This window comes from Capricornis sumatraensis, chromosome 1 (assembly GCF_032405125.1).
Source record: "Capricornis sumatraensis isolate serow.1 chromosome 1, serow.2, whole genome shotgun sequence".
Lineage (NCBI taxonomy): Eukaryota > Metazoa > Chordata > Mammalia > Artiodactyla > Bovidae > Capricornis > Capricornis sumatraensis.
The window spans coordinates 132842397-132864957 of record NC_091069.1 but is presented as its reverse complement, the minus strand read 5'-3'; the positions used below and the strand labels follow the sequence as shown (position 1 = coordinate 132864957).

The following is a 22561-nucleotide window of genomic DNA, read 5'->3' as shown; positions in this document are numbered from 1 at the left end:
GCTTGCTCATCTATTTATCTTACACTATACAGTATTTCCAAAGACCACCTTATTAGTGTGATACTCTGTTAGTTATTAATGCTTACTAGAATGACCTAAAAATATACTTGATTTTCTCTTTCCCTTTATGAAGGCTCTTTAAAACAGCTTTTCTTCTGCTCTTTTCCTTAGGTAAAAGATTATCTTTAAGAAATAGCTTTTTTATGTTTATATATATGTGTATATATATATATATATATATCTTTTTTTTTTTTTTTTAGTTAAGGTAACTTTCTTAGTAAAACAATTGAGATTGTTGTATATGTGGAATTGTAAGTACTTTTAAAATCAAGCTTTTAAAAATTATTATTTGTATTTTAATTGGAGGATAATTGTCTTGCAATGTTGTGTTAGTTTCTGCTGTTCAACAACGTTAAGTATATACACATCCCCTCCCTCTGGAGCCTCCCTCCCACCCCCTCATCCCACCCCACCAGCCATCACAGTTCACACACCTGAGTTCCCCGTGCTTTACAGCAGATCCCTCTAGCTATCTATTTTATATGCGATATTATATATCAGTGCTACTCTCCAGTTCGCCCCCCCTCTCTTTCCCCCTTGCTGTGTCTACAAGTCTTTTCTCTACATCTGTCTCTATTGCTGCCCTGCAAATAGGTTAGATATTTGTTTTCCTCTTTCTGACTTACTTCACTCTTTCCATAATAAATTTAATGTTTCTAAATTTAAAGGGATTTTTAAGATGATCACTTTTATTCCCCAGTTGGGAAGATCCCCTGGAGGAGGAAATGGCAACCCACTCCAGTATTCTTGCCTGGGAAATTCCATGCACAGAGGAGCCTTAGTGGGCTATGGTTCATGGCATCTCAAAGAGTCAGACATGACTGAGCACACACACACACACACAAAGCTTGACTTACAAATGAACTAACATTTTAAGATTAGTCCTCTCTTTCAAATATAATCAAACTGCTAGATGGGACCCAGTTCCAAATGGAAGATTCATTTGCCTTCTCTGAAAGACTTGGGTAGGTAACAGCAATATCCCATTATATCTAAATGTACAGAACATGAGGAAGGTCTGAAATTATTTTAAAAATGAATGGGGACGTTTTCTTCTTTCATCATGGAATACCTTAATTTTAAATATTTATATGTATGCATATATATAATAACAATAAAGAGACTGGTCCAAAATATGAATTTGAAATAAATAAAAAATATACATTGATTCATTGATGAGGTGTTAAGATTGAAATCAGATTACAACCCAACTTTCCTGATATATTCTTTTACTAAAAAAAGTCACTCAAACCATGAAATTATTCTTTGTACATGTTCCTATTAAACCAAAGTATGCAGTCTTAAGAGAGCTGTCACTTTTTATAGCTGTCATGATGACAGAATCAACCATTTATTGTATCAGTACAGGCCTTGTATCTCTGTGACAGGTAGAGATTATGATGATATTGTCTTCAACCTAAATTTATGAGCCTAAGAATGAAATTCCTAAGCTTAAAGGTTTTCAAAAGTAAACATAAACTTTCAGATATAGTAACAAAATTTTAGGTGGTTATTACAGGTGTGGGTTTAGTTAATATCCTTGTGTAGTTAATGCTTAATACAATGATATTGCTTAATATATTAATATAATTCCATTCTAAGTGTTGAGTTTCTGGGGCTGAACTTGCTAGAGAACTGCAAATTGAGCAACCCCTCCCAAGTGAAACACTTTGAGCAAATCTTATGGCTTCCAAGGACCTTTAATTAAAGCCCTAGTTAAAAAAATACTTCAGAAATACTAAAAATCCCATCTCAAATTAAAAAAAAAAAAACTTTTTTGAAATTAAGAGTTTTTGTTTTCTTTAGATTCTGTTCTAGTTTTCAGTAGAAATGAGAGTCTAATTGGAAATCAATGGGCTTTCTTAATCTATTTGGGTTATAATGAAAGTGAAGTTGCTCAGTCGTGTCTGACTCTGCGACCCCATGGACTGTAGCCTACCAGGCTTCTCCGTCCATGGGGTTTTCCAGGCAAGAATACTGGAGTGGGTTGTCATTTCCTTCTCCAGGGGATCTTCCCCACCCAGGGTTCAAACCCAAGTCTCCTGCATTGCAGGCAGACGCTTTACCTTCTGAGCCACCAGAGAAGTTGGGTTATAATAGCATGAAACAAATTACTTAAACTTGCTCAAATCAGTTTCCCATCTATAAAACGAAGCAGACGTGGACTAGAAAGATCACTGCTGCTGCTGTTGCTAAGTCGCTTCAGTCGTGTCCAACTCTGTGCGAACCCAGAGATGGCAGTCCACCAGGCTCCCCCGTCCCTGGGATTCTCCAGGCAAGAATACTGGAGTGGGTAGAAAGATCACTAAGTTCCTTTTAATTAAAACATTTTATAATTCAAAATAATAAACATATAAAATAAGATCACAGAGCAGATTGCTTATCTTTTATTTCTCTCTTGCCTCCAAATTATAAAACTTCAAAATAGTATTAGTGTCCAACTTTGCAATCCCAGGGACTATAGCCCATCAGGCTTCTCTGTGCATGGAATTCTCCAAGCAAGAATACTAGAGTGGATAAAGTGAAGTGAAAGTGAAAGTGAAGTCGCTCAGTCATGTCCTACTCTTTGCAACCCCGTGGACTGTAGCCCACCAGGCTCCTCTGTCCATGGGATTCTCCAGGCAAGAATACTGGAGTGGGTTGCCATTTGCTTCTCCAGGGGAATCTTCCCGACCCAGGGATCAAACCTAGGTCTCCCGCATTGCAGGCAGACGCTTTAACCTCACTTCGCTAAATCCTTCTTTTTTGAAGTCGGTTGAAAATCTATTAGAACTTTTCCTCTGCTTTTAAGATAAAACACAACTATCTATTGAAAATCCACATCCATTTCCAGCAAAATAGATAGATCTTGAGCACATTATGCCAATGAAACAAGCCAGAAAGAGGAAGACAGGTACTGTGTGATATCCTATATATGTAAATTCTAGAAAATTCAAGTTCGTAAAAATCTTAGCAAAGTTTTGGTTACCTGGGGATGAAGGTGGGGGATAAAATTGATGCTGTTTAAGTAAATAAGCTATATTGATCTAATGCACAGTATAATGAATATATACAACAATCGGTTCAGTTCAGTTCAGTTGCTCAGTCATGCCCGACTCTTTGCGACCCAGTGAATCGAAGCACGCCAGGCCTCCCTGTCAACAATATTGTACTATAATTATGTAATGTGAAATATGGCTACCATGGCATTCATAATAAAATAAATTAAATGCATCAAAGTAATGTGTTGTACACTTAAATTTACATGTTATATGCCAATATATTCAATTAAAAAAGAAAGAATTCTGAAGGGAAAAAAAGAAAATCCACACTCAAAATATAGTTAGCTTCTATTTTTTTTTGCAGCTTCTAAAATTAAGTCTTTCAGTGCATAATTATCTCTTATATTTCCACCCTATCAAACTTGATTAAACTTCACACTATCTATGTGGGCTTCAAATTCCCTTATGGGCAGACTTCCAGTCTTTGAGGTGTAAAGTGGAAAGTAGGAAATGGGGTTGCAGGTATGAAATGCAGTAGGAGCTGAAGGAAGTGGGAGGGAGAGTTGGCTGAGGAGTTCCCCTGGAGTAAATTTCAACAAGTGCTTTCAACATTGGCAGCATCACAGATGGAGATGGTTTCTTAATGCTTCCCAATAGTAGGAACTCATATGCTTATTCACTGGTATAGAATAAAAGGTCAATAAATAAAAAGGAAGGCAATTAACTAGATGGGATTGGGAGATGAAGAGAGCGTAGCATTATTTTGTAAAGTGTGGACGCTTGTAGTATCACACTTCATGATGAATATAGGGGAACCATGGTTAGCTAAAACTTACTGCTGCTTCAAATATATTTCAGTTTTGGTGATGACCTGGATTGATAGGTTATACATTTATTTTTTATGATAAAGATGATAAACTATCACATATCTTAGACTATTTAAATTGGAGGCAGTGTTCACGGATTAAAATATGAAAACAGCTTCAAAGCATGAGAAGTCTTAGGTACTTGCTATAAATTTTCTAGACATTTATACAAAAACTAAAACATACAAGAAATTTCTTTACTAATTTGGTTCTTCTTATGCTTTTACTTTTACTTATTATTTTGTTACCAACACTGAATTTATGTGACCATGTAATACAGATGTTTACAGATAGGGGCTTCTCTTGTAGCTCAGCTGGTTAAGAATCTGCCTGCAATGCAAGAGACCTGGGCTCGATCCCTGGGTTGGGAAGATCCCCTGGAGAAGGGAAAGGCTACCCACTCCAGTATGGCCTAGAGAATTTCATGGACTGTATAGTCCAAGGGGTTGTAAAGAGTAGGACACGACTGAGCGACTTTGACAGCTGACAATACAGATAGGCTATTTTAATTGCCAATCTTGACTTTCAGCCAGCTCTTAGCCTTGTAGAAATGTGGTAATATATTTCTTTCGAGTGTTAGATCAATTAATAATGGTTGTAGGAGCTGTCAATTATTTACATGTTTGGGAGTAAAATCATGTTTCTTGTGTCACTTATCATGTTTTATGGTTCTTATTTCATCTTCTTCTACATTTAATTACCTTTTTCAACATGTAAGTATTATCTCAAATCCTGGAACATCATACAATTACTGGTTATATTTTTTTCTTTACTGGTTATGATGCTTTGAAATGCCTTTTTTTGATTCTTTTATTTCTAAACAAATAAGAATAGTGTTATCTTTATTATTTAAATGTTTAAAGATAATAGTTTGATTAGTAAAGACAATAAAGTTAGTAATTCTAAAAACTATATTTTCAATCAGAAAAGTTAAAACCTAGTTGATTTTTCCATATATGAAATGTTGGACATGACATTTTATTTTATAGAAGTTAAAGAAGAAATTGGTATGCATAATTCAAGTAAACACTTTTCTCTCTAGTTCTTCCCTTGAGAACACAAAAGAAAAAATTAATTAAAGAAATGTGTGATAAGAAAAGCTGCCACATCATTTGTTTAGTGACATTGAACATTAGCTGATATATATCCCAGATTATTATTTGTTCATGTAAACTTCACTTTTTAAATAGTGAATTTGAAAATGGTTTAACAAACAAAAGCAAATAAAATAGCAAATAGAAATATAATTGAGAGTAGGAACAAAAATGTGTTTCAAATTTTATTATTTGCTTGCCTTTTAGTATTTAGGTCAAAGGAGTATTTGATGTTTTGCCATGTTTTTTTTTTTTTTTTTTTTTAACTAGTAAGTAATCCTTTATGAGAGTCAACTTTTTGCTCATTAAGACCTCATGATTCCTCTATGATGTCTGTAAGTTCAGAACTTCATCTTTATTAAATCATGTCATTGTCAATTAAAAATAACCGTGGATTTAAAATGGACTCTTTGTATACTGGCCTAAGATATCTGTTAAGAGTCAAGAAAGCATATTTAGAAGTAGAAAACTTATTTTATAATTTATGAGGAAAATGTAATCTTGCATTGTTACTAATAAAGAAAATTTCTTTTGATAATAAATATTAATTTCAGCTGCATAGATTTTTAATGAAGTTGAACTGAACTTCATTAAGTTTAATGAAGTTTGAGACTGAACACATATACTTAGGTATAGGAACACCAAATAAGTTAACATCAAGTTTATTTTAAAAATCCTGAATTTTGCAGTGTGAAAAAATGTTTATTTTTACCTATAAAAATTTATAATATTGATTTTAGGCATCAAGCTTTTATGAATATTTAAAATTATAATGTCACCAACTTTGCCTTCTTTTGTCAAATGAATTATCTTTAATTTCAATTTAGAAGATTATACACTATTAATAGTCCATTTTTATATATCTTTTAGTAATTGATAAAGGATACATGATTAAAATTGATAGCTAAAGTTGTCATTCTTTATTTAGTTTTTATTGTAACTTTTATTTAAAGAAGTGAGAGATTGAGAGAGAACTTGTACTAACTATATTTCAAGGAACCTAGGAGAAAGAAATGGCAACCCACTCCAGTGTTCTTGCCTGGAGAATCCCAGGGACAGAGGAGCCTGGTGGGCTGCCGTCTGTGGGGTCGCACAGAGTCAGACACGACTGATGTGACTTAGCAGCAGCAGCAACAGTACATATTTAGAAAACAGATTTATCAACATAATTAAAATAGAAACAAGAGTTTTATGATCACCAGAGATTTTATTGACTAGTTGTAAACTACTTGGTTAAAAAAAAATAGTAACCACTTTCAGCACATAGAAAATAAAAAGATTTTAAATTAGTCAGAAAAGCAGAAGTTATAGCTGCTCCTTGTAGAAAAACAAAACCTTATATACATTTAACTTACAAGAAATACTGCTGTTCCAACTGGGGTCTGTTAAAGAATAAAACTAATCCAAAGCTTGCCAGCATTGCAGAGAAACTGAGAGGTTCCTTTGTAATTATTTGAGCTCCTTGAAGTTGCTAATGGTTTTATAGTTATTTAAGTTAGTTGTAGGGTATTTTAAAGAATGGGTCAGCTACCCTGGTCCCTAGAACCATTTGTTCCTCATTATAAGCAGAAGTCTTGTAATCTCCAGAGAAAGCATTTTTTCTCTCTTTACCATTACACTGGGTTTTTGCTTATTTAGTTCCCATTTTGACTACTGATCATTTAAAATCGTACTTTGATCAGTTAGATCATAGATAATTTATTCAACTCATGAATATAATAATAACATTTGGTTTGGATTGTTTTATCTTCAAATGTTACAATTAAGCATATAAATCATTTTATCATCAGCTTAAATTAATGACATTTAAGGAAATTTTGTCCAAGGAAGATAATTCATGTGTATTCATGAGGTTCTGTTCATTCTGGGCCTTTCAGTGTTGGCTCCCATTGTAATAGAAATGAGTTCTCTAAGGCTGGTAACTAGACTTGTGGGCGTGTGGGCTTAGCCGTCTTAGAACAAGTGGTCTTCAAATCAGAATACCTATGCATTTCAAAGGTGTATAGGTATGATTGTTTTCCATTTTCCAGATTCGCATTCTCCTTTTATGTCCTTTCTAAAACTGAGGTACCTGAAACCTTGCTTGTGGATTCCCCTTTCTCCCCTACTTGGTTTCCATGTTTGCCCTTCTTTCACTTCGAAAAGGGAAATAACTGGGTTGGCCAATAAGTTTGTTCAGGTTTTTCCAATATGCTACAACAGGAAATTCCGAGTGGACTTTTCAGCCAACACAATACATATCTGAACATCCTGAATCTGTCTATGGTGCACCTACAGAACTGTAAAAACCTCCAGGGAGGTGAACACAAGACCAGTTCCAGGGTTCCTAATTTTAAAGCAGAGAACTGTGATTGGCTGATCAATAGCCAACAGCAAATCTTTCAAGCTTTATCCTCAAGCATATGGCATGAGGAGAAAGTTGGGTGTGAATTGTAATGGAAACACAACTTAAATGAGTAAAATGAATAATATTAATATCAAATTTGCAACTTAAAAAAGAGCTTATTTATATATCTATTTAAATAGGTCATGGTGGGTATTAATTCAGGGTGGTCTTTATGGTTCATCATGTGTGCATGTGTGGTAACGAGCTGAGTTGTGTCCAACTCTTTTACAACTCCAAGGACTATAGCCCACCAGCTTCCTGTATCCATGGGATTTTCCAGACAAGCATACTGGAATGGGTTGCCATGCCCTACTCCAGGGGATCTTCCCAACCTAGGGATCAAACTCATGTCTCCCACGTCTCCTACTTTGCAGGTAGATTCTTAACTGCTGAGCCACCAGGGAAGCCCCCGTACGGTTGGTTAGAAGCACTTAAAAGAGACACAGAAATTTTATTTTGAATTTACTGTTTACAGTGTACCAGAAATTTTAAATTTTACCATCACTTAAACTTTCAAGTATCAGTTTTGGGATATCATAAGAATACATGGTCTTCCAAATTATTGGAAGGGACCCCAGTAAATGGATTTGTGAGGACCAAGAAATTGGGCCTTGTCAGGTAGAGTAGAACAACACGTAAAATATGCTTTCATAATTGAAATCACAGAGTTAGGACTTTAAAATAAAAGAATTACACAGCAGCTTCTAACTGCTGTGGGCTTCCAGGGTAGCTCAAATGGCAAAGAATCTGCCTGCAGTGCGGGAGACCTGGGTTGGATCCCTGGGTTTGGAAGATCCCCCTGGAGAAGGCAATGGCAACTCACTCCAGTATTTTTGCCTGGAGAATCCCATGGACAGAAGAGCCTGGTGGGCTACGCCATGGAGTCACAAAGAGTCAAGCACAACTGAGCAACTAAAACTTTCTTTTAACCGCTGTGAACTGACTTGAGACTCAGCTTTGGCCAGAGGTTCTTATCATTGCCTCACTGGCTGGTTATAGCTCCCCAGGATTTAAACTGGCCTCCTGCACTGTGGATTGCTGGTGTTTTACAAAAACTCACCAAAGATTTACACGGAGATTCAGAGGAAGAGCTGTGGAAATGTGCTCTCTATAAGAGGGAATGAACCTCCATTGTAAACAGTTTTCATTTCCTTTGTCTGATGTGAAGAGAAACATAAACACAATAGCAGTAATTCACGATTCAAGATTTTGTTCAGTTCAGTTCAGTTCAGTCGCTCGGTCTTGTCTCACTCTTTGCAAACCCATGGACTGCAGCCTCCCTGTTCATCACCAACTCCTGGAGTTTACCCAAACTCATGTCCATTAAGTCAGTGATGCCATCCAACCATCTCATCCTCTGTCACCCCCTTCTCTTCTTGCCTTCAATCTTTCCCAGCATCAGGGTCTTTTCAAATGAGTCAGGTCTTCAATTCAGGTGGCCGAAGTATTGGAGTTTCAACATCAGTCCTTCCAATGGATATTCAGGACTGATTTCCTTTAGGATGGACTGGTTGGATCTCCTTGCAGTCCAAGGGACTCTCAAGAGTCTTCTCCAATACCACAGTTCAAAAGCTCAATTCTTCGGCACTCAGCTTTCTTTATAGTCCAGCTCTCACATCCATATATGACTACTGGAAGATTTTTTTATAGAGCGACTTTTATTTTTATTGCATTGTTTTATGTTCAGTAGTTGTTTCTTTGGCATCTGATACTTCTTGAGGAGGCGTACATTTTATATTCTGTAAAACATTGAAAGTTATGGGTAAAGATAGCAATGGTTAATAAGAATTATAAAATGATTTGCTTTTCTACTAATTTAATCCCTGGTACCTTAAGGCAGGGCTTGTTAGCATGACTCTAACTATCATGCGAAAAGAGGTCTTAAACTTTGCCAAAGAGCTGAAGGCTGAGTGAATTCTCCCAGAGACTGTGTAGTTTGTTAGGAAAAGGCAGCTCACACAGCTACACAATTGCGTGTTTGTTATATTCCCTGGAGATTGAAAGCTCTGTTAGCTACTTGGCATTATTATTCTGAAGCCCCAGACAGCCTGCGATAGGGGAGGATATAAGGAATTAACAGATCTGAAACCGATTATGTTGGGAAATGGTAACAGTGATTTAGGGCAGATTGTCACCAATTAAAGACTTCTTTGTTTAGTTGATATGTCTGTGTGTGTGCTGTTTAGACTTAGTTTTTTTCCTGTCACTTAAATATTCCCTTCATTTGGAGTTGGGGGGAGGATGTTATAATAGGCAATTTAATTATGCTGCTCTAAGCTACATTAGTGAGAATAGTTGGGTAGCTTTTTTTTTTCCATTTTGTTTTTGTTTTTAAATCCAATAGCTGTTTACTCTGGCTCTTTCTGATTACTGGAGAGGTTTTAATGAGATCATTTTAAACTGTGAGGATTTTGCTCCCTTGAGACTGTTACCATTAGACTCCCCATAAAATCTGAAAACTTAGTTCTTCTCCTGTTTAACTGCTGGCATCTTGAGTTTGAGAGGGTAAACAAACACCTGGATTTTTTTTTTTTTTTTTTTTACAACCACCTTTTCTCTTTTTTTCCCCAGCAAATATTTCAATTAGAAAACATTCTGGTCTTTCGCATGCACTTAAAATGATTTTATGAAAACAAGCTATGGAAATAATTGTTTCAAGATGTAGTCCTACTATGTCCAGTCGTTCATTTGTACAACCTTGAGTCCTGTTAGTGACTGACTTTGGGTCCTTGTTTGCAATTGAGGGTAACTGTGGAAGTGTGGGGGGGTTGTACTTACAGTTTATAAACTTACACCTTTAAAAGCTCATAGGCCTATTTTAGGCATTATCTTAAGTGCAAGGAATGAAAACTCCTCCACATTCCAGTTCTAAATGACAGTGTTTGAAATGGCACAAATGTGGAGTTCTTTTATAAACTGCTGAGGAGACAAACTCAGATCTGAGTACCATCTCCTAGAAGGCTAATAGTTATTGTTTAGTCAGTAAGTGTTATCTGACGCCATTGCAGCTTCATGGACTATAGCTGGCCAGGCTCCTCTGTCCATGGGATTTCCCAGGCTGGAGAGAATACTGGAGTGAGATGCCATTTCCTTTTCCAGGGGATCTTCCCAACCCAGGGACTGAAACTGGGTCTCCTGCACGTGCAGGCTCTTGTATCCCACAGAATCCAGGTCTAAAAACATGAATCCAGGGTTATCACTTAACTAGCTACAGTCAATATAGCTATAGGAGCAGGGGAAATGTACTTACCCTCTCATATGTCAGTTTACCACTAGAACTGAATTTCTTGGCAGGACAGCCCCAGTTGGAGGAATGAAACAGTATCCCTTTTATCTGTTTTGGACATGAAACTTTTCTGTAAAGTTTTGATTGGACAAGGTACTCTGTGACCAAAAAAAAGAAGAGAAAAACCCCAAATAAGTGCCTTGAAAGCAAAGATCAACCATGTCTTGTTTATCTTATTAGCCACCACCTCTTAGTGCAATGCCTAGAATTTTTATTGAATGAATGACTAAATGAGTGAATCACCTATCCTTAATAATTTCATGATTCAGAATTTTTCCAGGGTATTTTACCCTGCTTTAAAGATTTTGTAAACTTCTGACAAGTGGGAATATTCTGATTATTCTAATTATGTAATAATATTTATTATGTTGTCAATTATCTTATATTTAAATAGTAAATTAAGCTTACTTGATGGCAGTCCTGAGAAATGCCCTAATGTTTTGAGTTGTTTTCGTTTCTGAACAAAATGACTAAGTGAGTTTTTACTAATTTGCTCCAAAATATGGAGGTCAAAACAATAGTTAATGATCATATATATATATCATATACTTCACTCATATATGGTCACATATATGTATATACATGTATAAAATCAAAGTAGAATAGTTTTTCTCATATTTTCAGTTTAAAATTATATGCATCAAGCTAAATTAAAATTTGTCATCCTAATAATTATAATATAGGTTAATTGATAGAGAGATATGAGTTACCAATTGAGATTTGGAATATGGTGGCATAAAGGTTTAAACAGGTAAAAAATGAGTCCTGCCTTAAATACTATAGGGCAGAATTTGAAACCATAGTATTTTTTAATCTATAAAGAAGTATTCTTATTAATCTCTGAAATTATCTAGTTATATATATATTTTTCAAGATATATAGTACATGTATATATATACAATATATATACACACATGTATATGTGTATATGTGAGGATTTCCTAGGTGCACAGAGGTAAAGAATCCACCTGCCCATGCAGGAAACACAGGTTCAATCCCTGGGTTGGGAAGATGCCCTGGGGTAGGAAATGGAAACCCACTCCAGTATCCTTACCTAGAGAATTCCATGGACAGAGGAGCTTCGCAGACTACAGTCCGTGGGGTCACAAAGTGTCAGACACGACTGAGCATCTAAGCACACACATGTAATGTATACCTTAAATGGTGTATGGTTTTATGTAATATATACTTTAAAATGGCATGTTCAGTTCCTCGAAACAGAAACCTGGGTATCATTTTTGGCATCTTTCTTTCAACTTCAGTCACTCAAGAAGCTATTTTGTGTTTTACTTCCAGCACATACCTCCCCTTTTCCCTTTACACTTATTCTGTGTCGTTATAGTTGTATAAAACCTTCCTCATTTTTTCCCTTAATTACTACAATTGGTCTCTCCACTTCAGTTCTTATTTCCCTCTTCATTTTATTGTCAGGGCCACTAAAACGAATATTTAAGTATGATAATTCCAGCTCTGCTTACAAACCACTGAAGTGGCTTTCCATGGGAATGGAAATAAAAGCTGAACCTCTATCAGGAATGCTGTGGGTAGCAAGTCTGGTTCCCCTTCCCCTACCAAGGTCGTGGTGCCCCACTGTCAACCTGTCCCCCTAGGCAGAGTGTGAGTTTTTTTAAGATTCTTTCTTCAACCTAGATTATTTCCTCTGGCCTGCAATTCAGTTCTCTAGGATAAGTTCTACTCATTTTCCAGGCTTTAACTGTTTATTAAACAGGCTTTAAACTTTTTTCAGTGTAACTGTAATTTAAATTATGTCCCTCATTAGTTTCTCACACAGCAGTACATGTATCACATTGATAGTTGTGTATCTATGCGTGTGTTTAGTTGACTATTGTCTGTCTCCTCCCCATACCTTGGTCACTATGAACGTAGGACTCCTCCTAATTTTAGCGCTATTTCAGATACTTAGCTTCAGAATACTTAGTTTCAGAAGGTGTATTGTACATTTATGTTCTGAATGCTGCAACATCTTAGGCATTGTTTTAGGCACTGGATACATAGATTGATAAAAACAAACTTCTTGTTCTCATGGAGCTGACAGTTAAATACAAAAAGCCAGACAATAAATAGATAAGTATATTCCTTTGATCAAGGACTATCTCACTGCAGGATGCTAAACACAAAGTTGGATGTTATGAAAGAAAGAACACATGTCTCTCTTGCCCCAATCAGGGTCCCATACCTCAGATAGCCTCATTATGTCTGTGTTTTTTTAACCCTGCCAGGCTCCTCCTGAATGTGACTTTTGCTCTGGCACTTAGAAACCCTCATCAATGGCATTCTTTGTCCTCCTTTCCATTTGTACTGGCAGCTGAGAAATTTGGCAATTCCTTACATAGTGAGTAATAGTAATACTTCTTTGCAGATGTAATGCACTATATAAATGGCAAGTCCTGTATAAACACTAAATAATTAGTCTTTGTAATAACCCTAACAAGATAGGGTGTAAAGTTCTCTGTTTTGTATGGAAATAACTGAGCCACTGTGAATTAAAATTGTGGGTGAGCAGCGGGATGCATGTGGTTACTCTGAAATTCCTGACTTCTGTTTTTTTGACTCCCAAATAAGCGCTATCTACAAATGGTGTTTTACAAATGCTGCACTTTTCATTAATAAATCCATTTAGATTATAGTTGAAAGTGTGTAAAATTCAAACATCTAGTAAGCTACTGACATCTTTAAATGAGAACATATGATTTTAGCAACCTAACTCTGGCAGTTCACTTTTTAATGATCTCCCAGATAGCAAGTCTGTTGAATATTAACTGTTTGAATGTTGATACTCATTGAGGTACATATACCTTTCCCTGGAATGCATCATAGGTTTAATGCAAGTCGAGTATGTAATGTAAATTGAGTATGCCAAACTTCCCTCCTCTCTGTCTTGATGACTTGGTGCCAGTGTAGTAAACGCTAGGGTGCCTCTTGAAGCACACATGAGTCCTGAAGTAGAATAATGAAACCAGAAAGCAATGACTGCAACGAGCCATGAGGACTTTTCCTAGGAAGTGTCATCATTTTGCTGCCCATGTTTCTGCAGAATGGGAATGTAGGTTAAGCTTGGACCCAACCTGGAATTCTAGCTGTTGTTTTTAAAAGACCAAGGATGGCTTGTCCCCATTGCCGCCACCCAGCAGAGCACAGAGGCATACAGCTGCGTTTAAGCCTGTTGCTCCATTCCATATTGTTTAAAACAAAAACCATTGGTTTGGTCATATATACACTATTGATACTGTGTATAAAATAACTAGATAACCAATGAGAACCTGCTGTATAGCTCAGGGAACCCTACTCAGTGTGTCTGGTGATCTAAATGGGAAGGGAGTCCAAAAAAGAGGGGATATGTATATATACACATACATGTAGGTGATTCACTTTGCTGTAGAGTAGAAATGAACACAATATTGTAAAAGAACTAAACTCCAATAATTCTTTTTAAAGAACAAAGCAAAAAATAATACACTACTATTAGTTGCTTTCATTTTGGTACTAACTTCTCTATTTGCACGGCTCTGTATTCATTGCTAGTTAAGAGAGTGATACTTGACATCCATCCTTACTATGTTACTTTTTCAGAATGTACACTTTTTTTATTTAAGTACTGCTTTAAAAGCTTCAGTAGTTGAGAAAATAAGTGCTTTAAACAGCGTATTTTCTTCCAGGATCTTAAGCAAAGCATAAGTTAAGGTTTCAAAATAAAGTTGCATGCTATAAAAATCACAAGTGGGAGATGATGTAATTATTGAAGAGCATTCATAGATATATACTCAAATTTTAAATGGTAAATGTGCACCCTTTAGGAAACAATCATGACTAAATCATAACTTTATGCAAAATTGATGTGTGCATGCATGATTTTAAAAATCAAATGCCTTAGCTTTAGAATATGATGCTATAAAGATATACTTCATGAAAGATTATTTTATATGTTATCATTTTAGTTTTTTCAGTTGGTTAAAATATCTTTCTGTACATTCATCCTTTTCTTGAAATGCTTTTATAAGTTTGGAATTATGATTTTATTTTGAGAAATGTTAAGGAGTTTTGAAAACTTTTGTACCCCAGATAACACTATGTTCTTCTGGGTAATGTGAGCTTAAAAAATAAGAATGCAAATAGTTATAAAAACATTGTTGATACACTTCCATAGCTGGATCCTAAAGGATATATCTGAGTACAAAGTAACCTGCAGTAAATCTTATTATATTACCATTTCCATCCAAGGTTAAGATTAATGTTGTTTCTTGACCTACTTCACCATTTATGTAAACTACACTGCAAGAGAAATACAAAACCTATGCCAGTTTTCATAAAAGCTTAGCACAGACGCCAAGCACAAAGTATGTGCTTAGTGCAAATGTGTTAAAAAGGGAATGATAGTTATTTTAAAATTAAGTACCGTTTAGTTGTGTTAGATAGGCATTTAGATAGATAACTAAAAGTATCAAAGAGGTAATACAATCTCTGCCAGTTAAAGACAAGATAAGCAATTAGTGATTTTGAAAGCGATTGACGTGGTACATTGTAACCCAGGCAGGCTGTCTCTGAGCATCCTTGAAGTTGTCCTCTTTGGGAATATACTTTCTTATTTACTTTCTCCTCAACTATGCCCTGTTTTTAAGGGTTTCATTCATTTTTTTTTTTCTTTCCCCTGGACCAGCTTACTCCTATTTGCTGTGAGGCTTCATTTCACTGACAAAGTAGTCTTTTTTAATAGAAAGACAAATTCCCAGGACTGCATATTATCTTCCTCTGCTTTTCCCAAGACACTCGCTTCTAATTAAAATGTCCATATTTAATTAAAATGCGTATTATTGTACAGCTTTTCCAATCATTTTGTTGTTGAAATAGAAGAATAAAAGCATGACATATGTAGTAAAAGTGCGACACGTCTTCTGAATGATTTCTGATTCTCAGTATGCCACTGAAAGTATGCAATGGCCTCTTCCAAACGTGGAAAAGTCTGAGAAAATACAAAAATGCAGAATATATTCAGAGGCAGCTGTTTGTTTAAGTGTCAAGAAGGATATTTCTCATGCAACTTCGGTTCTAACGGGAAGAGGCTGAAGTATTTATTATACCTATGTATTTAGAATTGTGCACATGCTATTAAGACTAGACGTAATCAAGTTGGTCGAAAAGTGTCCTTGATAGACTCTGCTCCTGTCTTTACAAATTACTTATTTGTAAAATGAAACTAATAAGGCCACTTTTTGATAGCTTTGGTATGAGGATTATATGAGTGGATACCTGGCATGGTTGCTTGTATAGTAAGTGTCCAATAAATGCCACTCATTGCTAACATTATTATTATACTACTAACATTATCATTATTATTATTTATGTGATGAGCTTCTCTCCTCCTGAGGAGGCTTAGATGATTAATTTCTAAAAGAAGTTTGAATTCCACATCTCTTAGTCCCCTAACTACCCCAAGATTCTGAGATTCATGTAACCAGAGTATTATAGTTCACAGCTGTTCACCACATGATGAAACAAAATTGATTTTAGGAGCATTTGAGCCTCAACAAAATTGAGTAGTCGTGAGACCACAGTGCACTGATATACAATCACTGGTAAATCAAACCTTCTGTAATAATGAAGTGGATCTGCTGCAAATAGGTTAGACAGGAAAGTTGCATTTTACAGTAAAATGGTGACAAGCAAAACATTTTAAAAAGAGAACTGTCTTGAAAATCAGGATGCAAATGTTCTCTTTTGGTCTCTTCCTGACAAATAACACAGGCTAATGACAAAGTTGGGACTCAGTTCCCTCTAATTGTGATATGAGTTACATGTTATCAAAGACCACTGCCCTTTCTGTAATTTTATGCTTCATTCAGTTCTAAGATTTCCCACAATGTGTGTGTTGCAAATATTAAAATCTCCATGATAAAAAAGTTTCTATTTAACTTATTTTTTTCACTTTGCCACGTGTCTTTTCAGTATTAGCCAAATAGGTTGACAAATCACCACTGAATTTTAGAACCCTTTTCTGAAAACATTCAGTTAATCTGAGAACTGCATTACAATTGATGTTCAGTTCAGTCGCTCAGTCATGTCCGACTCTTTGCAATCCCATGAACCACAGCACACCAGGCCTTCCTGTCCATCACCAACTCCCAGAGTCCACCCAAACCCATGTCCATCGAGTCGATGATGCCATCCAACCATCTCATCTTCTGTAGTCCTTGTCTCCTCCTGCCCTCAATCTTTTCCCAGCATCAGGGTCTTTTCCAATGAATCAGCTCTTCATATCAGGTGGCCAAAGTTTTGGGGTTTCAGCCTCAATATCAGTCCTTCCAATGAACACCCAGGACTCATCTCCTTTAGAATGGCCTGGTTGGATTTCCTTGTAGTCCCAGGGACTCTCAAGAGTCTTCTGCAACACCACAGTTCAAAAGCATCAATTCTTCGGCGCTCAGCTTTCTTTATAGTCCAACTCTCACATCCATACATGACTACTGGAAAAACCATAGCCTTGACTAGATGGACCTTTGTTGACAAAGTAATGTCTCTGCTTTTTAATGTGCTGTCTAGGTTGGTCATGGAGAAGGCAATGGCACCCCACTCCAGTATTCTTGCCTGGAAAATCCCATGGATGGAGGAGTCTGGTAGGCTGCAGTCCATGCTAAGGGTCGGACACGACTGAGCAACTTCCCTTTCACTTTTCACTTTCATGCATTGGAGAAGGAAATGGCAACCCACTCCAGTGTTCTTGCCTGGAGAATCCCAGGGACGGGGCAGTCTGATGGGCTGCTGTCTATGGGGTCGCAGAGTCGGACACGACTGAAGTGACTTAGCAGTAGGAGGTCGGTCATAACTTTCCTTCCAAGGAGTAAGCGTCTTTTAATTTCGTGGCTGCAATCGCCATCTGCAGTGATTTTGGAACCCCCCAAAATTAAGTCAGCCACTGTTTCCACTGTTTCCCCATCTATTTGCCATGAAGTGACGGGACCAGATGCCATGATCTTCGTTTTCTGAATGTTGAGCTTTAAGCCAGCTTTTTCACTCTCCTCTTTCACTTTCATCAAGAGGCTCTTTAGTTCCTCTTCACTTTCTGCCATAAGGGTGGTGTCATCTGCATATCTGAGGTTATTGATACGTGATGTATGGCTTTTTGAAAACAAAAATGATTATGTGTTTTGTTTTATTTTGTTTTAAAAAATAAACTTTAACTGGTCATTCCTTTTAGATCAAAACGTTTCCCAAGAGTTAAAGAGTCAGTGAAGCTTATGTTTGTTTGTTTGTTTTTCCAGTTTAACAGAATGAAGGAAAATGAGGAGTTGAGCCAAATGGCATGTACCAACCTGTAAACATAAAACAATTAGATAAATATGGAAGAAATATAATATTAGATGAAACTAGGATTTAATACAGTTTTTAAGTGATATCTACTTGAATCTATTATATATGCTATTTGCTCTCTTTTAATATTTAAATTGATATTAAATCTTGTTTTCAAAAGTTAGTTCCATATTTTAAAATTTCATACTATTCAAGTCAAAAAACACTTGAAAATATACACTTCAATCAATAGAGAAGTTAGAGAATAAAAGGAGATTTTTAAATAATATCCAGGTTTGATTTTACTCACGGATATGATTGGTTTTTCTGCCAAGACATTGCCAATCATTTGAATTCAGTTTTTATTTTAATCACTTAAATATACACATTAATTAAGAAAATTGGATAATTTAACTAAAAGTTCATATAATTTTATAATGTGATACGTACTTTTTTTCCCCCCCTAAAAGGAAATGTTCATGGCAAGTAAGAAGAAAACTTACTTTTATAGAAGAGAGAAAAAAACTTAATTTCATAACTTTATGCAGTGTTGGCTGTAGCCATAGGCAATGCTGGAGTTTTATGTTTTACAGCTGCAAAAATAATTACATGAGCATTATCTAAGCAACGATCTTTAATGGATTACATTTTGTTAGCTTTTCATTATATACTATAAAAACCCAAATAACATAGTAAATGGAAAAAAAAACCCTCGATTTATCTGACTTAGACCTTTGATATTTTTGAAAGACATTTTATTATTCATTGCTTTATTTGAGATATGATCTCAATTTGTAAATAAGATCTAGTGTTACTAAATTGGTTTTTAGCTCACCAAGCAGAAAAGCTGTACTATTTATTTTTATTTGAAAATTATGTCACTTTTGCATGTATCAAGAGTTTTAAATATTTTCAGAAGTGTTATCTTAGATTTAATAATGTGATCCAGCAAAAGCACTTGCTATTTGTTAAGGTCAATTCATTTGCTTTTTTAATAAACCTTACATTTTATTTGTGGCACATCTTAACACATAATGGTAATATAAGTTCATAAATGGTGGAAGTCTTTGTACTCTGTTCATTTATAATGTGCTAACAGTAGCTGCAAGTTTCAGTTCAACATGGTTTATCTGTGTGTCTATGTAATAGATAATAGATATAGATATTTTATTACAATTAATAAATATTGTGTCTACTGAAGTTAGACTTAACAACAGTGTGGTGTGATCATATGTCCTTTTTCCTTTTACTCATCTTTCCAAAGATGGAGACACAGGTCTCCTCCTTAAAGTGGTATTTTCCAAGTGTTAAAATTGTTCTGTTGTACCCAGGTTTTCTTAATAGATAGATGAAAAAAATGATTTTGTTTGAGTGAATATTATGGCTTACTCAGATGTATGCACACAGTTAGCTGGCATCAAGGAAGGAAAAGTGGAGAACTGCAAGAGTAAAGTATTAGGATTTTGTAAGCCTCTAAGCTTATTTGGAGGTTTGAAACCAAAATTTAAGGGTGACTTTTGAAATCATAGGGTTTTTTTTTTTTCATTGTAGTACTTCATCCATGAAAATATTTTAAAATGCCATTGGAACGGAAAGACATTCATTCCAGTACAGAATTGTAGTATCAGATATTTAATTCAATAGATTTTTAAAGATAAATAATATTTATCACTTCAAATCTATGCACTTAACATACTAATGAACATTTTGAGTATCAGGTTAAACTACTAAAATTGGTCAATGTTTATTACACATTGGGGGAAAATGGGAGAAAGGTAGCTAACATTTTTGGACTTATCATTGAAGAGGGCATCTGCATGCCTGCTTTGTAAACATGGAAACAGAAGTGTTAAGTAATGTGTTTGAGATTTCCTACCCTGTAAGCAGCAGAGCTGTGATTTCAGACCAATGCCAAAAAATTAGGATTTCTTAATGTTGGCAAGATAATGAGGACAGTTATACTGTATTAACTCTTTTTCAAATACATGTTTAATTTCCACATTTTATTCCAATAATTGCAAACTGAATAATGCTGTTTCAGAGTTTGTTAGTATTAATATCCATTTGAGCTTATAGTATGAAGTTTCCTCTTCTAAAAACTATGTTTAATAATATAAATGATGTTAATAATATCTCTCATACTGAGCAGGTTTGAGAATTAAATAAAATATTATGTTGCTGTTGTTGTTTAGTCACCTAGTCATGTCTGACTCTTTGTGACCCCATGGACTGCAGCATGCCAGGCCTCCCTGTCCGTCGTCATCTCCTGGAGTTTGTCCAAGTTCATGTTCATTGCATCAGAGATGCCTTCCAGCCATCTCATCCTCTGATGCTCTCTTCTCTCCTTCTGCCCTCAATCTTTCCCAGCATTAGGGACTTTTCCAGTGAGTCATCTGTTCACATCAGATGACCAAAATACTGGAACTTCAGCTTCAGCATCAGTCCTTCCAGTGAATATTCAGGGTTGATCTTCCTTAAGATTTATTGGTTTGATCGTGTTGCTGTCCAAGGGATTTTCAGGAGTCTTCTTCAGCTCCACAATTCGAAAGCATCAATTCTTTGGCATTCTGGCTTCTTTACAGTTCAACTCTCACAACCATTCATGACCACTGGGAAGACCATAGCCTTGTCTATACAAACCCTTGTCGGCAGAGTAATGTGTCTGCTTTTCAACACAGTCTAGGTTTGTCATCGCTTTCCTGCCAAGAAGCAATTGTCTTCTGCGGTCACCATCCACAGTGATTTTGGAGCCCAAGAAGAGGAAATTTGTCACTGCTTCCACCTTTTCCCCTTCTATTTGCCATGCAGTAATGTGGCCGGATGCCATGATCTTAGTTTTTTTAATATTTAGTCTTAAGCCTGCTGTTTCACTCTCTTCCTTCACCCTCATCTTTAGTTCCTTTTGTTTAGACTCTTTAATTCCACTTTGCTTTCTGCCATTAGAGTGGTATAAACTGCATATCTGAGATTGTTGATGTTTCTCCTGCCTATCTTGATTCCAACTTGTAACTCATCCAGCCCAGCATTTCTCATGATGTGCTCAGCATATAGGTTAAACAGGGTGACAACAGACAGCCCCGTACTCCTTTCTCGATCTTGAACCAATCAGTTGTTCCATACAGGGTTCTAACTGTTGCTTCTTGCCCTGCATACAGGTTTCTCAGGAGACAGGTATTCCCATCTCTCTAGTTTGTTATGATCCACACAGTCAAAGGCTTTAGCATAGTCAATGAAACAGATATAGATGTTCTTCTGAATTTCCCTTACTTTCTCTATAATCCAGTGAATGTTGGCAATTTGATCTCTAGTTCCTCTTCCTTTTTTATAGCCAGGTTGGACATCTGGAAGTTCCTGGTTCACATAATGCTGAAGCCTAGCATGCAAGATTTTAAGTATGACGTTACTAGCATGGTAGATGAGTGTGATTGTCCAATGGTTAGCACATTCTTGTGAACTGGGATGAGGACTGACTTTTCCAGTCCTGTGGCCACTGCTGTTTCTTCCAGATTTGCTGACATAATGAATGCAAAACCTTGATGGGATCATCCTTTAAGGATTTGAATAGCTCTGCTGAAATTTGATCACATTCACTAGCAGTGCTTCTTAAGGCTCACTTGACTTCTCACTCCAGAATGTCTGGCTCTGGGTGACTAACCACACCACCATAGTAATCTGGTTCATTAAGATCTTTTTTATATACTTCTTCCATGTATTCTTTCCATTTCTTCTTGACCCCTTCAGCATCTACTAGGTCTCTGCCATTTTTATCCTTTATTGTGCCAATCTTCGGGTGGAATGCTCCCTTGATGTTTCCAGTTTTCCTTAAGAGATCTCTAGTCTTTCCGCTTTTGTTGTTTTCTTCTGTTATTAATATGTACCCCCTCATGCGAAGAGTTGACTCATTGGAAAAGTCTCTGATGCTTGGAGGGATTGGGGGTAGGAGGAGAAGGGGATGACAGAGGATGAGATGGCTGGATGGCATCACTGACTCTATGGATGTGAGTTTGAGTGAACTCTGGGAGATGGTGATGGACAGGGAGGCCTGGCGTGCTGCGATTCATGGGGTCGCAAAGAGTCAGACACGACTGAGCGACTGAACTGAACTGAACCCCCTACCAAATCCATACAAACTGAAAAGTAAAGAACATACAAAATGACACTATTGGCAGCAATGCTGGTGTCATCATTGCTGCCTTTTAACATTGCCTCGTACTCTGTGATGATGAAAAACACAGTATTTTCAATTTAGTAATTTTGCAAATATGTCTAAAGTTTTTATAATGGGCATATTTAAATTGTAGTGATTAGAGACTCTAATACACTAGTTTGAAATATCTTTGAAATACCTCAATCAAATCCATGTTGGAAATATATTTTACTTTAATATTTTTGCTTGCATGTATATGTATTCATTTAATGATAGAATTACCCCAATGTGTCATGTAAGTAAAAGGAGGGTTCAATTATATTCATTAGTACATGGATGAGAAAATGTGGGCAGTAGGTAGAGAAGAAATGCAAGTAAGAGATAAGCCAGATGCTGTCAGGGCGCTAGGCAGCAGAAAACACTTGCCCACTGGCCTATG

At 36.2% G+C, this 22561-nt stretch overlaps 1 protein-coding gene across 1 annotated transcript in view; it reads left to right on the top strand.

Annotated features, from left to right (window-relative positions):
- ROBO1 (roundabout guidance receptor 1) overlaps positions 1–22561 on the top strand; it is a 449648-nt gene that overhangs the window by 284160 nt on the left and 142927 nt on the right. The window lies entirely within an intron of this gene.